The sequence below is a fragment of the Vicugna pacos genome, unplaced genomic scaffold (genome assembly GCF_048564905.1).
Source record: "Vicugna pacos unplaced genomic scaffold, VicPac4 scaffold_190, whole genome shotgun sequence".
Lineage (NCBI taxonomy): Eukaryota > Metazoa > Chordata > Mammalia > Artiodactyla > Camelidae > Vicugna > Vicugna pacos.
The window spans coordinates 16906-29243 of record NW_027328869.1 but is presented as its reverse complement, the minus strand read 5'-3'; the positions used below and the strand labels follow the sequence as shown (position 1 = coordinate 29243).

General features: G+C 51.4%; 1 long non-coding RNA gene across 1 annotated transcript; it reads left to right on the top strand.

Annotated features, from left to right (window-relative positions):
* The first annotated feature begins 1263 nt into the window (after window positions 1–1263).
* Window positions 1264–12020, top strand: LOC140695202 (uncharacterized). Its single transcript, XR_012070906.1, has 4 exons — window positions 1264–1499; window positions 3515–3640; window positions 11005–11157; window positions 11912–12020. It is a non-coding gene; the product is annotated as an uncharacterized lncRNA (long non-coding RNA).
* The last annotated feature ends 318 nt before the right edge of the window (window positions 12021–12338 follow it).

The window sequence follows — 12338 nt, the reverse complement described above, 5'->3', positions numbered from 1 at the left end:
TGACTTGAAAATGAGATAAGCTGAGAAGCAAATTTTAAGTGTAAACTAAATGATTGCATTCCTTTAAAGACAAGAAAGTAAAAGCATGATAAACTCTGACTTTGACACACTTAAAATATAAAAATTAACATAATGTGATTTTACACACTTCTCTTTAACTCTCAGTACTTTCTCAGCCCCTTTCCCATTACACCCGCGTCCCCGCTTCTGACCCTTGGTGTACACACCTCCGTTCACACGGAGGAAGGGGGGACCCGGGCGGTGAGGATCAGGGGCGCGGACACCCCAGCGGCCCCGATGGACACGAACACTCACCCGCTCCCAGCGGGCTAGGAGAATAGTCGAAGAGGGCCCGCCAGCGCACCCGTCCCTTCCTGCCCTGCTGGCCGGGGCCCGAGCTCGGTCAGGTCCACACACACCCCAGCAGGAAGCGAGCTCAGGCTGTGGGAAACCGGAGTAACTTCAGACAGAGAGCGGGGAGCATCCTCCCGCAGACACGCAGGCAGCGGTGTCCCGGAGCTTCCTTGGCGCCACCCGCTCAGCCCTGATGAAAGCAAGCTCCGCCCCCAGGGAAGACGCTGGCTGCTGACGCGGACTGCGCATGCGCACCGCCACCTAAGACACGCTGGCTTCGTGCGCCCCCTGCAGGTCCTCGAGGGCGGTGCAGGATACTCGGAACTTACTGTAGAACACATGACCCCTCCCAGCCATGATGCTAAATCACTGGAAATCTCAGTGCCCTGGACTCTTTTTTAATGGCACTGGTGATGCTCTCATCCAGCTATGCCTGCTCTCTTGCCTGGCACATGCCTCAGTCCTTGGAATCCCGCCTGAATCAGATTCTGTTCTGGAGGAAGGACAGGTGCAGAAGAATCTCAAAATTCCAGACTTAGAAGATGACCAGGAACCCAAACTCAACTCTGTCAACTCCCTGGGGTCCCCTAAGGAGTGTGGTTTTCTCAGAACCATCTGCCCTGTGTCAGGAGCAGACCAAGCCTCAGGTAGCTTAGAGAGGCTATCATGCAGCACATGCTTTGGATGGTTCTCAGTTCTGACCTGCATGATCTTGAGACCCTTTTGTAACTCCTAACACTCTGTTTTCTCAAACCTATAGTGATATAGATATATATATAGATGACGACTGAGTTAATCCTCTTACAATGCTGAGGTGCTATTTTTCCTTGGATAACAGAATATTTTGAAGGGATCAACTGTTTTATCACTTCCCCCTAGTGAAGTATGTTTTTAAAACTAGAAATGTTTCAGGGGCACTCAGGTCCTCCTCTTGCACCAGTTCCTGAGGTGTTGGCAGTTTCTGCTCTGAGCTCCAGATCCTGATCCTGCCGATGGTCTATGGTGATGCCAGTGTGTACATGCTCTTCCTTTTGCACCGGTATGGAAAGGAGACAGCCCTTCCCCTACATGAGGCTGCAACATGCTGACACTCAAAGCAGGCACAATGAAGAACCAGCTAGAGTCCCCGGTACCAGCTGTCCCAGGTAGAAACATCACCTTCACCACAGTGTTCCTGTGCTCCTATCAGGCCTTCACTACTCCCAGCAGGCCATGCATGAGCAGTGTGACAGGTGACTGTCTGTCCCAGCATGGCATGGTGGTGATGATCCCACCTTATCTGTTTGTTTTTGGAATGTCCCCACACCTCTCTGAGCTTCACTTTGCTCTTCTCACAGGCAGAGTTGTACAGGCATGAACCTCACAGGGTTATGGTAGGTAGTCACGGTAGCTGCTCACCCAGTGGCATTCTCTGCCGAGAGGGCTGCTGGGAGTGCTGTGTGTCTTCACACTTGTCCTTCACTCTCCCCAATGAAAACACTCTTGGCCTTATCCTTCCCTGGCCTGCGGCCTTTCTGTGCTTGCAAATGAACATGGAAACAATCTACAAAGAAGTTTTGAGGTTCTGTCCATCTGGTCCAGGAAATGCTGACTTTGCTAGATGTGCTGTTGGGTGGGCTCTCATGGGAGGCTCTCATGGGCAGGACTTCCCTTTGCAATAAGCTGCCCCACCCAGGCCTTTCCATGATCCAGACTCCTGGGACCAGGGTGCAAATCCCCAGCTCCCCACTTGTCAACCATGTGACCTGGACAACTTTCTCAAACCCAAGCTTTGTCCACCCAAGGTCAGCAGAGATGGGGGATAACAGGATGTCCCGCACAGAGTGTCTGTGCAGATTAAGTGAGGTAGAACAGACAGAACAGTGGTGGGGCCTGGCCCATTGGTTGGCAGAAGGGAGCTCACCATGTGCAGCAAGTTCCACGGGTCACCCAGCAATCTGCCCAGAGGCTTAGCCACTCCATCGCTATCATGCATCTGAAGTCCACTTAACCACAAGGGAGAGAAACAAACACATATTCTGAGTGTAGCTGCCACAGGGAAAATTGCATCTGAGCGGGGAGTAATACCAGAGGGTGATCAGGATGGCAGAAGATGCCCCCTGGGTTTGAGCAGACTGGAGCTGCCCTCCAGAGCCTGGGGTTAGTGAGGATGGGCTTGTAGAAATGCCCCTCTCCTTTACCCATCAATGCTGGGTCCTGCGGGTACTGAGTCCCACAATCGGTGTGCTGCTAGTGCCCTCAGCACAGAGAAAAACCCAGGGGTTCCCACAAGGCTTCGGCCACGTCCTCTGCTTCCTGAACTCCCACTCTGGTGACCCCACCTGGGATGCAGAGATGAGGTGAGGCAGGGACCTGTGCTGTCAACATCACTGCTCTACCCTGGGAATCTGGCACACAGTAGGTGCTTGGTAAGTCATTGTTGAATGAACAGCAATACTGGGCCAAGTTTCTGTGGGTGTCTGTGCCTCCAGATCAGGGACCCCTCAGGGCCAACCTCACAAGTGACATGAAAATAATGATCCCACCAGGAGCAATAACAGTTCCTCAGAATAAATGGGCTTTTCCAAGCACTCTCCACCTGTTGCAAAGGCCTCCCAGCAGGGAAGTGGGCTGTCAGGGGCAGCACTGCACTCTCCACTGTAACGAGGAGAAAGCCAAGGGCCACAGAGAGGAGTGCCTTTCTAGTGTCACTGCTCACTTTCCCACCTTTTGGGAGACCAGGAGGCTTTTCTACTACATTCTGGCTCTGAAGCCCTAATACTGTGTGGACATGCCTCCCTCCCTGGAGCAAGGAACCACTAAGTGACCTGTCACTTGTCACCAAGCATACAGGCTCATTCCAGCTCATTGTGCCACCAGCAGGTTGTGCTAGAAGCAGGATCCTCTGGGAGACATCACACTCTCCCAAGCTGGAAACAGGTGAACAGCCCACAGGTTTCCTGGAGAGGATGGTCACATGGCCTTGATCTGGCCAATCAGCATTTTCCATCCTCCCTGGCCACTGTGATTGGCTCAGGGCTGGGCACCAGCCCAATCAGGCTCCACGGAGGTCAGGCCTAGTTGCTGGAATCCTGGGAGCAGAGAAGTTCTATTTCAGTTGGGAGTTGAGGGGTGGTGATGTCAGACTGTGGCAGTTGGTGACTATCTTGCTTTCATAAAGGCAGAGCCATGTGAAGATGTCACCAGTGGCAGAGCCCAGAGGTGGGGAAGGATGACTTCTGTTGTTGTCACTGAGCACCAGGTACAGACCTGCCTGAAGCTATCTCCCTTTGGAAGTCTCAGTTAGGTAAGTCATTCTCTCCTGCCCTGTTTGCTTCTTTAAGCCACTTTGGTTTTCTGTCACTGGTTTTAAGAAAAAGTTTGACTATTCCTTCAAGCTGGCTAAATGGAGACCCTGGAACTACAACAGTGAGGTGACAGGCAACAATGTGGCTAATAGACTCCAGAGGCCTCTGTTCAAACAGGGGATTGTAAATGACAAGGGAGAGTACACATGGCCTCAGTGAACAGATTTGCTACTGGTAGCTCCCAGTTCCTGGATATTAGAGTGCATGCACTCAGCCAAGTCTCAGCTCTGCTGTCACACCTGCTAACCCACACCTCTCCTCTCCCACCTGCCGGGCCTAGGGGGGCTGGACACCCCCGGGCACCTGAAACAGCCCAGGGCTTTGTGTAGTAATTTACACAGGCTGCCCCCAGTTCTGAGGGTGAGGGTGACTGGGTTCCAGTTTACAGAGAAAACAGACTAGACGGTCTCACTGGTGAGATGTGGGGGTGGGACCCCAATCTACCATCTGACCTATGACTTCAGAGTGGACAGCCTCCCCACCCTCAGCCAGGATGCTTGCTAACCCTAGGGGCTCAGGAGTCCTGCTCCCTCCAGCACCCCTCCTGGAGGTGAGAGTGGGGGGCTCTTCTCTATACAACATTCACCCCTGCAGGGGCACACGTGTGACCTCACAGTCTGTCATCCCTTTCTTATGATCTGGACCTCCTTGATTTGTGAGCACTGCAGATCATGGGTGCACACGTGGGCATGTGCACCATGACTGAGAGGACAGCACTCCAATTTAAGCCCCCTCCATGCTCAGATGATTACATCCTGGAATTGAGGGGTTCCCAGGGGTCAGGTGGCCAATTCTGGCCTTAGGGGAAAATTCTTATCACCCAGGGGGCTAATTTTTAAATTAAATTACAGATTTAAAATTCAATAGTCAAGCCCCTTTCTAGGCAGCCTTGTAGCCTCTCAGCTTTTACCCCTCGCTGTGACCATGTTCTTAGCTTCAAATTGAGTGCCATTATGGACATGAACATGTTCCTGTCATGTGTCACCTTCACAGTAATCCACCACCCCAAACTCCCCTCCCTTCCCCTTGTCGATATCCCCACACAGGGAGTAGGGCCCTTTTGATGCAGTTGTGCAAATGTGTGAGCTAAGGGTTTAGAATGTCCAGGCTAGGAGGGGTCTGCCCCACATGGCAGGGCAGGTGGGCTGGCAGGGGGTGATGGTTCACTTGTAAAACCTCAGCTGGTTTCAGGCAGTGACAACAGACTGGCAGCCAAGGGCTCAGCTGGTGCAGAGTAAGCGGATTAAATGTGTTCACCCAGACGCCTTGGGGGTGGCAGCCCTGGAGTACGACTACAAGTGAGGAAGGTGGAGGGTCCCCAGTGCCTGGACCTCCACCTTCTAAAAATCAGGACTGAGATGTGGCTCTGAAGTCAGAACACTGGAGTTCAAAGCTTCCCCCACCACTTTGTCAATAATTCAAAGCAAATGAGCCTCAGTTTTCTCATGTGTAAAATGAGAACTTTGAAGCCTCTCCCTCTGAGGGTGTGGAGGGAAGTAAATGCGGTGACAGCAGAGCACAGGAGCTGTCTGGGCTGAGCCTGCATACAGGCAGGCCGTTGTTGCTGCCATGACCACTGTCTTCCAGGGCAGGGTCTGCACTCTCTCCCTGTGAAGGTCCAGACAGTAAACATTCTAGGCTTTGAGGGACCTACAGTCCCTGTCACAACTACCACCCTCTGCTGTTGGAGGGCAAAGACAGCTCCTGCAGTAGGTAGTCCAGTCTCGCACCCCCGCTTCCTGACATAAGTATTCCTGAGATACAGTTTTCACATAACTTTGTTGGCTTTAGGTGTGCAGCATAATGACTTTTTACATGTGCATATTGTGAAATGATCAGTGCATTAAGTTTACCTGACGTCTGTCATCACCCATAGTCACACACTATTTTCCTTGTGATGAGAAATTTTAAGAGGTACTCTCTTAACTATCAAATGCACAATGCAGTGCTGTTAACTACAGTCACCTTGCAGTACATTATGTCCCCAGGACTTGTTTATCTTCTAACTGGAAGTTTGTACATTTTGATTATCTTTCCGAATTTCAATCATCCCCTGACTCACCTCTGGCAACCACCAACCTGATATCTGTTTCTATGTGTTTCGGTTTATTTTGTAGATTCCACATATAAATGAGATCATAGGTATTTGTCTTTCTGTCTTATTTATTTCACTTAGCATAATACCCTGAAGGTCCTCCCAAGTTGTCACAAATGGCAGGATTTCACTTTTATAATGTCTGAATAAGATTCCATTTTATATACATATATATGCATCACGTTTTCTGTACCCATTCATCTGCTGATGGACACTTAGGTTGTTTACATGTCTTGGTTATTGTAAATAATGATACAGTGAACATGAGGGTGCAGTTGTCTCATTGACATAGTGATTTCATTTCCTTTGGATATATTCCCTGCAGTGGACTTGCTGGATCATATGGAAGTTCTAATTTTAAATTTTGGGGGAGCCTTCATACTCTTTTCCCGAGTGATGGCACCAATTTACATTCCCACCAACATTGCACAAGTTTCCCTTTTCTTCACACCACCACCATCACATGTTGTCTCTTATATTTTGATGACACCCACCCTGACAGGTGAGAGGGGGTATCTCATCTCATTGTGGTTTTGATTTGCATTTCCCTGATGGTGAGTGATGTTGAGCACCTTTTCATGTACCTGTTAGACATCTGTGTGCCTTCTTTGGAAAAATGTCTATTCAGTTCCTCTGCCCACTTTTTAAATCACATTGCTTTTTTTTTTTTGCTGTTGAATTGTAAGAGTTCTTTATATGTTTTGAGTGTTAACCCCTTATCAGATATATAGTCTGAAAGTACTTTCTCCCCTTCTGTCTGTTACCCTACCCTCTGCTTTCTGGATGACAGGGGTCCAGGCACTTGGGAATCTCTGCTTCTCACGTGTTTCCAATGTTGGTTGGGTGAGGGCTGTGTTCTGATAAAAGTGTGCACAACCGTGGGTCACTACCCCTTATTTTAGAAGGTGGGCTCTGAAGAGTGCAGTGTGGGCAGGGATGTTTCCCTGAAGTCATCATTTGGATGGTCATGTGCTCTGGAACTCACATCAACTAGCCCGGATGTGATGGGGCAATTTGCAAAGGGAGGACCTTGCAGCTAAGACACAGACCAGGTGCTCTTGTGTCTTGTTGGAAGGACCTGGAAACAAAGTTGTGTGGAACAGGGAATCCTCCAGGTCACAAGGCTCAGTTCAGACTTCTGGGATGCAGAGACCTGCTCTGAGCCACTGTCACTGAGGAGCGAAGGGCCTCAGGCAGGAGGGAGGAGTTGCTGGATTTCACTTGCCCTGTGTGTCAAGTTTCAGCTCTGGTGATGTGTGGAACATGGGCTTAGCTTTGGGAATGTAAGAGGAGAGGTTCCTGGGGAAGGGCTGGCTTTTTCCTTTGATTGAGGTCCTACTGTGTGCCAAGCACAGCAGTCCTCTGAGTCAGGGCTGGAAAGCCAGGCACAGAGAGGTCAGGGAGTTTCCAGGTCACACAACATTAGGCGCATCATTAGGGTCTGATGCAGACCTGACGCCCAGGCCACATTCTCTCTCCTTTCCCAGGACCATCATGATCCCACATGTCAGAATCACCCAGAGAGGCCCAGGTATGGGCACTGGGACCTTTCCTGCCTAACATGCAAGGAGCCTTAAGAGGGACGACAAGGCACTTCCTGAGTCCATGATGCCCAGAGGCTGCTCTTAGCAAGAGGCTCAGCACACACTCTTGGATGAATCCTAGCTCTGTCCTGAGTCACTCTGTCCTCCCTGCCTCAGTTCTTCTGCCCACATGGGGCTGGAAACAGCAGCCACTTCACAAGGGTCTAAGGAACCTCCAGGATCCTGGAAGCAGCACCCTCACACAGGGAGCACGGTCTCCTTAACTTTTCCTCACCTCTTTGCTGGATGTAGAGTCCCAGCGGGGCCCTGGCTTGTCCCAATTCTCACCCCAGATCAGGGTCCAGCAGGGGGTGGTGTCCAGGCTGGACTCTGTCCTCTGCCCCTTTTGGGGACCCTCATTCATCGCACCTTGGCTGCCTAGACACTGTCTTCCAGGGGCCACTCTGTGCCTCCCACACCTACCTAGCATCCACCCACCCTGGGTTACTCCAGCGCCCTCTGGCCCTTGGACACACACCTACTCCGTGTTGAGTGGAAATGAGGTGACCGACATGCTGGGCCTCCTGGACAGTCTGGAGGAGCCCGATATCCCCAACCTGCCCACCACCCCAAGAGCCCAAGATGGGGAGAGAGTGTGCCTCCATTCATACTCTGATTTGCTCAGATTCTCAGCACCTACTTTGCTGGGTGGATATGGGGACAGAGGTATGATATAAAAGCAGGAGACCTGGACAGCAGACCATGAGAAGGGGGCTAGCCCAGGCTGGTCTCATAACCCCCTTAGCTTTGGTTTTATCATCTTTAAAGTGGGACAGACTCTTGTGAGGTGAGCAGGATCCTGACCCATAGCCAGGAACTGCCCTACACGCCTAAGAGAAGCTCACTGACTCCTCACGAAAATCTGTGGGGCAGGGACAGGCATTATCACCCATTTCTGCAGAAGTAACTGAGGCACAGAGAGAACAGCTGAGGTGACCACCCCAGATTACAGAGCCCAGGTCATCTGGTTCCAGTGTCCAGGCTCATGGTCAGTGCCCACTCTGGGTTTTCCTCCTCCCTTCATCCTCCACTGGGACCCATGGCCGCAGCCTCATCTCAGTGTGATTGTTCATGGGGAGCAGGATGGGTGCACTGAGGGCCCGTTTCTCTGAGGACTGCTTTCCCAGAAGGCTCAAGGGGTTGACTGTATTCACTACTGGACACCCAGGCCTGGGCCCAGGCCAGCCACACTGCAAAGCCTGAATCAATGATTGTTGAGTGAATAACTGAACCTCTGCATGTACCTGCATGTTGCCCCCATTTCCTCATCTCCACAGCTGGCTACCCGGCCAAAACCCCGTGTAATCAGGCCTGGGCCAGGGACAGTCAAGGGGACCAGAGATGCTCAGCTGGGGACAGGAAGCCTCAGGGGCCCTGTGGCTGTCCCAAGCATCTCCTGGGGCAATTCACAGGGAAGCCCAGCCAGCTTCCAGGAACAGCAATCAGGTCCCAATCCCAGGGGTATAAGGTAGGTCTTGAGGGGTGTTTCCTGAGACTGACATTGTGTATGAAGGGGGCCTGGGGGTCAGGCTGCTTTCAACGTCCATTCCAGGCCTACATCCCTGCTGGCAGCATGAAGCTAGTCATAAAGGACACAGGCCGTGGGGCCAAGGCTATAGCAGGGCTCTGCTCCCTCTCTGTGGCTCAGTGTCCTCATCTGTAACAGAGAACTAGTAACAGGGCCATGGGAGGGCTCACTGAGACCGTCCTCTGTGGCTTTGGTTGGACACTGCCCTCTCTCTGCTCAGTGCCCTTCTCTGTAATAGAGAACTAGTAACATTTTTCTTAGCCCCTTTTGGCCCCATTTTTCTGAGTCTCTTTCTACATTGGGCCCAGGGCTTTCACAGAGATCACAGACTTGGGATGTAATCAGTGTGGTCACAGCCCTAGTGGTCCCAACTGAGGCCAGGGGAGCTTCAAGGGGGGTGGGAATCCAGAACTGCTTCATGGAGGAGGTGAGATCTGAGCTGTGTCCCCAAGGATGAGCTGTCATCTAGCTGAGGCCTGGCACTGAGCAGGACCCATGTACATGGTTAATGAGGGTGTGAATGAATGAAATGGCACCCCTCTAACAGAGAGTGAGGGGGGGAGTCCCCTAGGCCAAAGCAGGAAACACAGGGCACCCTGGGGGAGCAGAGGGCGTGGCTGCAGTGTGATGCCACCACTTTAGCGTGTGTTCTGGTGGATTGGGAGCCCTTTTCTCTCCTCTGCTACAGTATCCTGCTCTTCATTCCCAGCAACACCCGCCTGTGTCACCTCAGTGTCCCCAAGTGGACCTGGACCTGTCTTGTGGGAGATTGTGAAGAGGGATTTGGTGTGCAGCCCAAGACTGAAGTGGGAGGGAGAGGATAATAGGGACCTCCAGAGGGGATCATGGGCTGGGAGACATCGGAGGGGTGGGGAAGGCAGAGCCTCAGAGATGTAGGATCCTGCTAGTGGTGGCTCCTTCACGAGGGGCTTCACAGGGAGGAAGCAATCATGGGGTAAAGGCTGAGCTCAGTTTGGGGCTTGCTGACATGGAACAGCTCATCACAGAGACGTCCAGAGGAGCTGGATGTAGGGAATGAAGATGCCACTGATGTCAGGGTCAAAGCCTGAGACCCAGATGAGGTGGGGCGGTGGTGCAGGGGAAGGGGCTTGAGGATATCAAGATGTTCATTCATTGGGGTCCTCAGGGTGGGGACCTTCATGTTCATTTCACAGCCACCTGGTGCCTGACAGAGCTAGGCTAAGGGAGGTCACTGAGTAGACACATGCCGACAACCTAGATTCTCCTCTTTCCACAGAAAGTCCCTGGTGTGAAGCCAGCAGGCACTCTTCAGAGTCATACACCCTCACCCCTGGGCTCTCTGTGTGCCTAGAGCCCAGTGGCCCCTTACCTCCCACTCCCCACTGCAGGACCCTTTGCACACCTGCATTTCCACAAGCTATAAAACATCTTCTCTTGCTGTGTGTTTACCCTATGAAACCTCATTGCCCCAGGAAGAGAGGCCTCACATCCTTCCCTTATTAAAGTGGTAAAGCCTTTTGTTCAGAGAAGCCCCTGACAGATCTCACAACCAACCAGGTACCTGTGCATGAATTGATCATGCAGCCCCCTCCTCCTTGTGTGCACAGCACCCCCCCCAATAACAGACCCCACACACTCAACCGTGGCGCTCGTGTAGGCACCTCTTGCCTGTGTGGCCTGATGTTGTCTATAGCAGTGTCTCTATTGAACTTTCCTAAACCCTTCTCAGACGCTGGTAATTCTTTACCAACCCAAGTAGTTAGCCTGCCATTGTGCCCAGAACACCTGAAACAGAGTTGGCTAAAATATGCAGATTGATGATGCAGGTTAATTTGCTATAAAGGTGAAATCAAGGTTTACAAATAAAAGCAAGATACATACTCAAGGCAGGACTAAGAACTCACATGGATAACTAAGACCCTCCACATACATCCCACTTTGCACTTAGGGCCTTTGCGATGGCTGCTCTTTCAGCCGGGATCTCTCTCCGCCTGCTTCTTAAACATCTCCAGGAATCTGCTCAAATGTCCTCCCTGACCCTATTTTTCTCCATGGAACATATCACCTCCGGACATTGTGTATATTTTACTTAATTTTCTCTGTGTCCCCCACCAGGCTGTCTGCTGCATGAGGATGGAGACCTGACTGCTTCACTACCTGCTGTGCCCAGTATCTGGAACCCACCCAACACACAGTAGGACCTCAGAGATTGTGTGACGGGTTTGTGATCACTGTAGGCCACAGACAAAAGTCTTCCCAGCAGTCATGGTAAGAGTCATTCATTCTCTACTTACTGAGCCCTACTGTGTGTTGGATACTGACCTGGGTGGGAGGCATGCAGTGGATTAGACACAGTGAGCACACACAGCATGTTAGGAGGGACATGTGCTCTGGAGAGCACACAGGGCTCGGGGAAGTCAGGAGTGCAGGAGTGGAGGAGAAGAGGGCCAGGTGGAGACAGTGGTGGCAGAGGAGACAGAGAGGTGGGGCCCAGGTCATGCAGGGCTTTATGGCTCCTGTGAGGGCTTTTCCTCAGGGCAGCGGAATCATGACTGGGTACGGAGCAGGGGCCCGGGTCCTGAATGCTATGCAGGAAATGGAGCAGGTGTCTGCTGGGGAGATGTGCGTGGAGGAGGCTGTCCCTGTAGACTGTGCAGGCAGAGAAGGCTCCTCTGAGGAGGTGACATCTGAGCTGAGCCCTTGTATGGACCGTGTTTCCACCTTCTGTAGACTAGCTTTCATCTGCCCTGCAGCCCTATGCAGGACACACTCTGTTCTCAGTCATCTGGACTTGGCCTCCTGCCTCCCTTGTGGGCCCTCCCACCCCAGAAGGAGTCCTTCTAGATCTAACTCACTACCTCCTCCACTGGACTTGGGCTCACACTGAGCCACTGTCCACCTGCCCAACTCACCCAGAGTCAAGTACAGACTCTTGGGGGACCCCCTCCACCCCAGAGCCCATGAACTTACTCAAATGGCCAGTCCTCAGCCTGCTCACATGCCTCACACTCCCCTCCTGCAGAAACCCTGTGACAGATCATGTCCACAGCACCCTGCTCCTCTGATCCTGACCCCAGGCTTTCCCATGGGGTGTGACCAAGCATGGGTTGCAGTCCCCTCCTCCAGTCTGGTGAGTAGAAACTACCTTTTCTTTTTTCTTTTGTTAATATATTTATTTTTTAATTTTTATTTTATTGAGTTATAGTCAGTTTGCATTGTTGTGTCAATTTCCAGCATAGAACATAATATTGTCAATTGTGTTTACTCTTTCAGGAAACCATCTCTTGGCTTGATTTTTTCAAATGTTCCTTATATCTCTATTTTATTTATTTCCTCCCTGATCTTTATTATTTCCTTCCTTCTGCTTACTTTTGTTATTTTTGCTTTTCTTTTTCTAATTCTTTTAGGTGGTAAGTTTGATTGTTTATTGCAGTTGTTCCTCGTTTTTG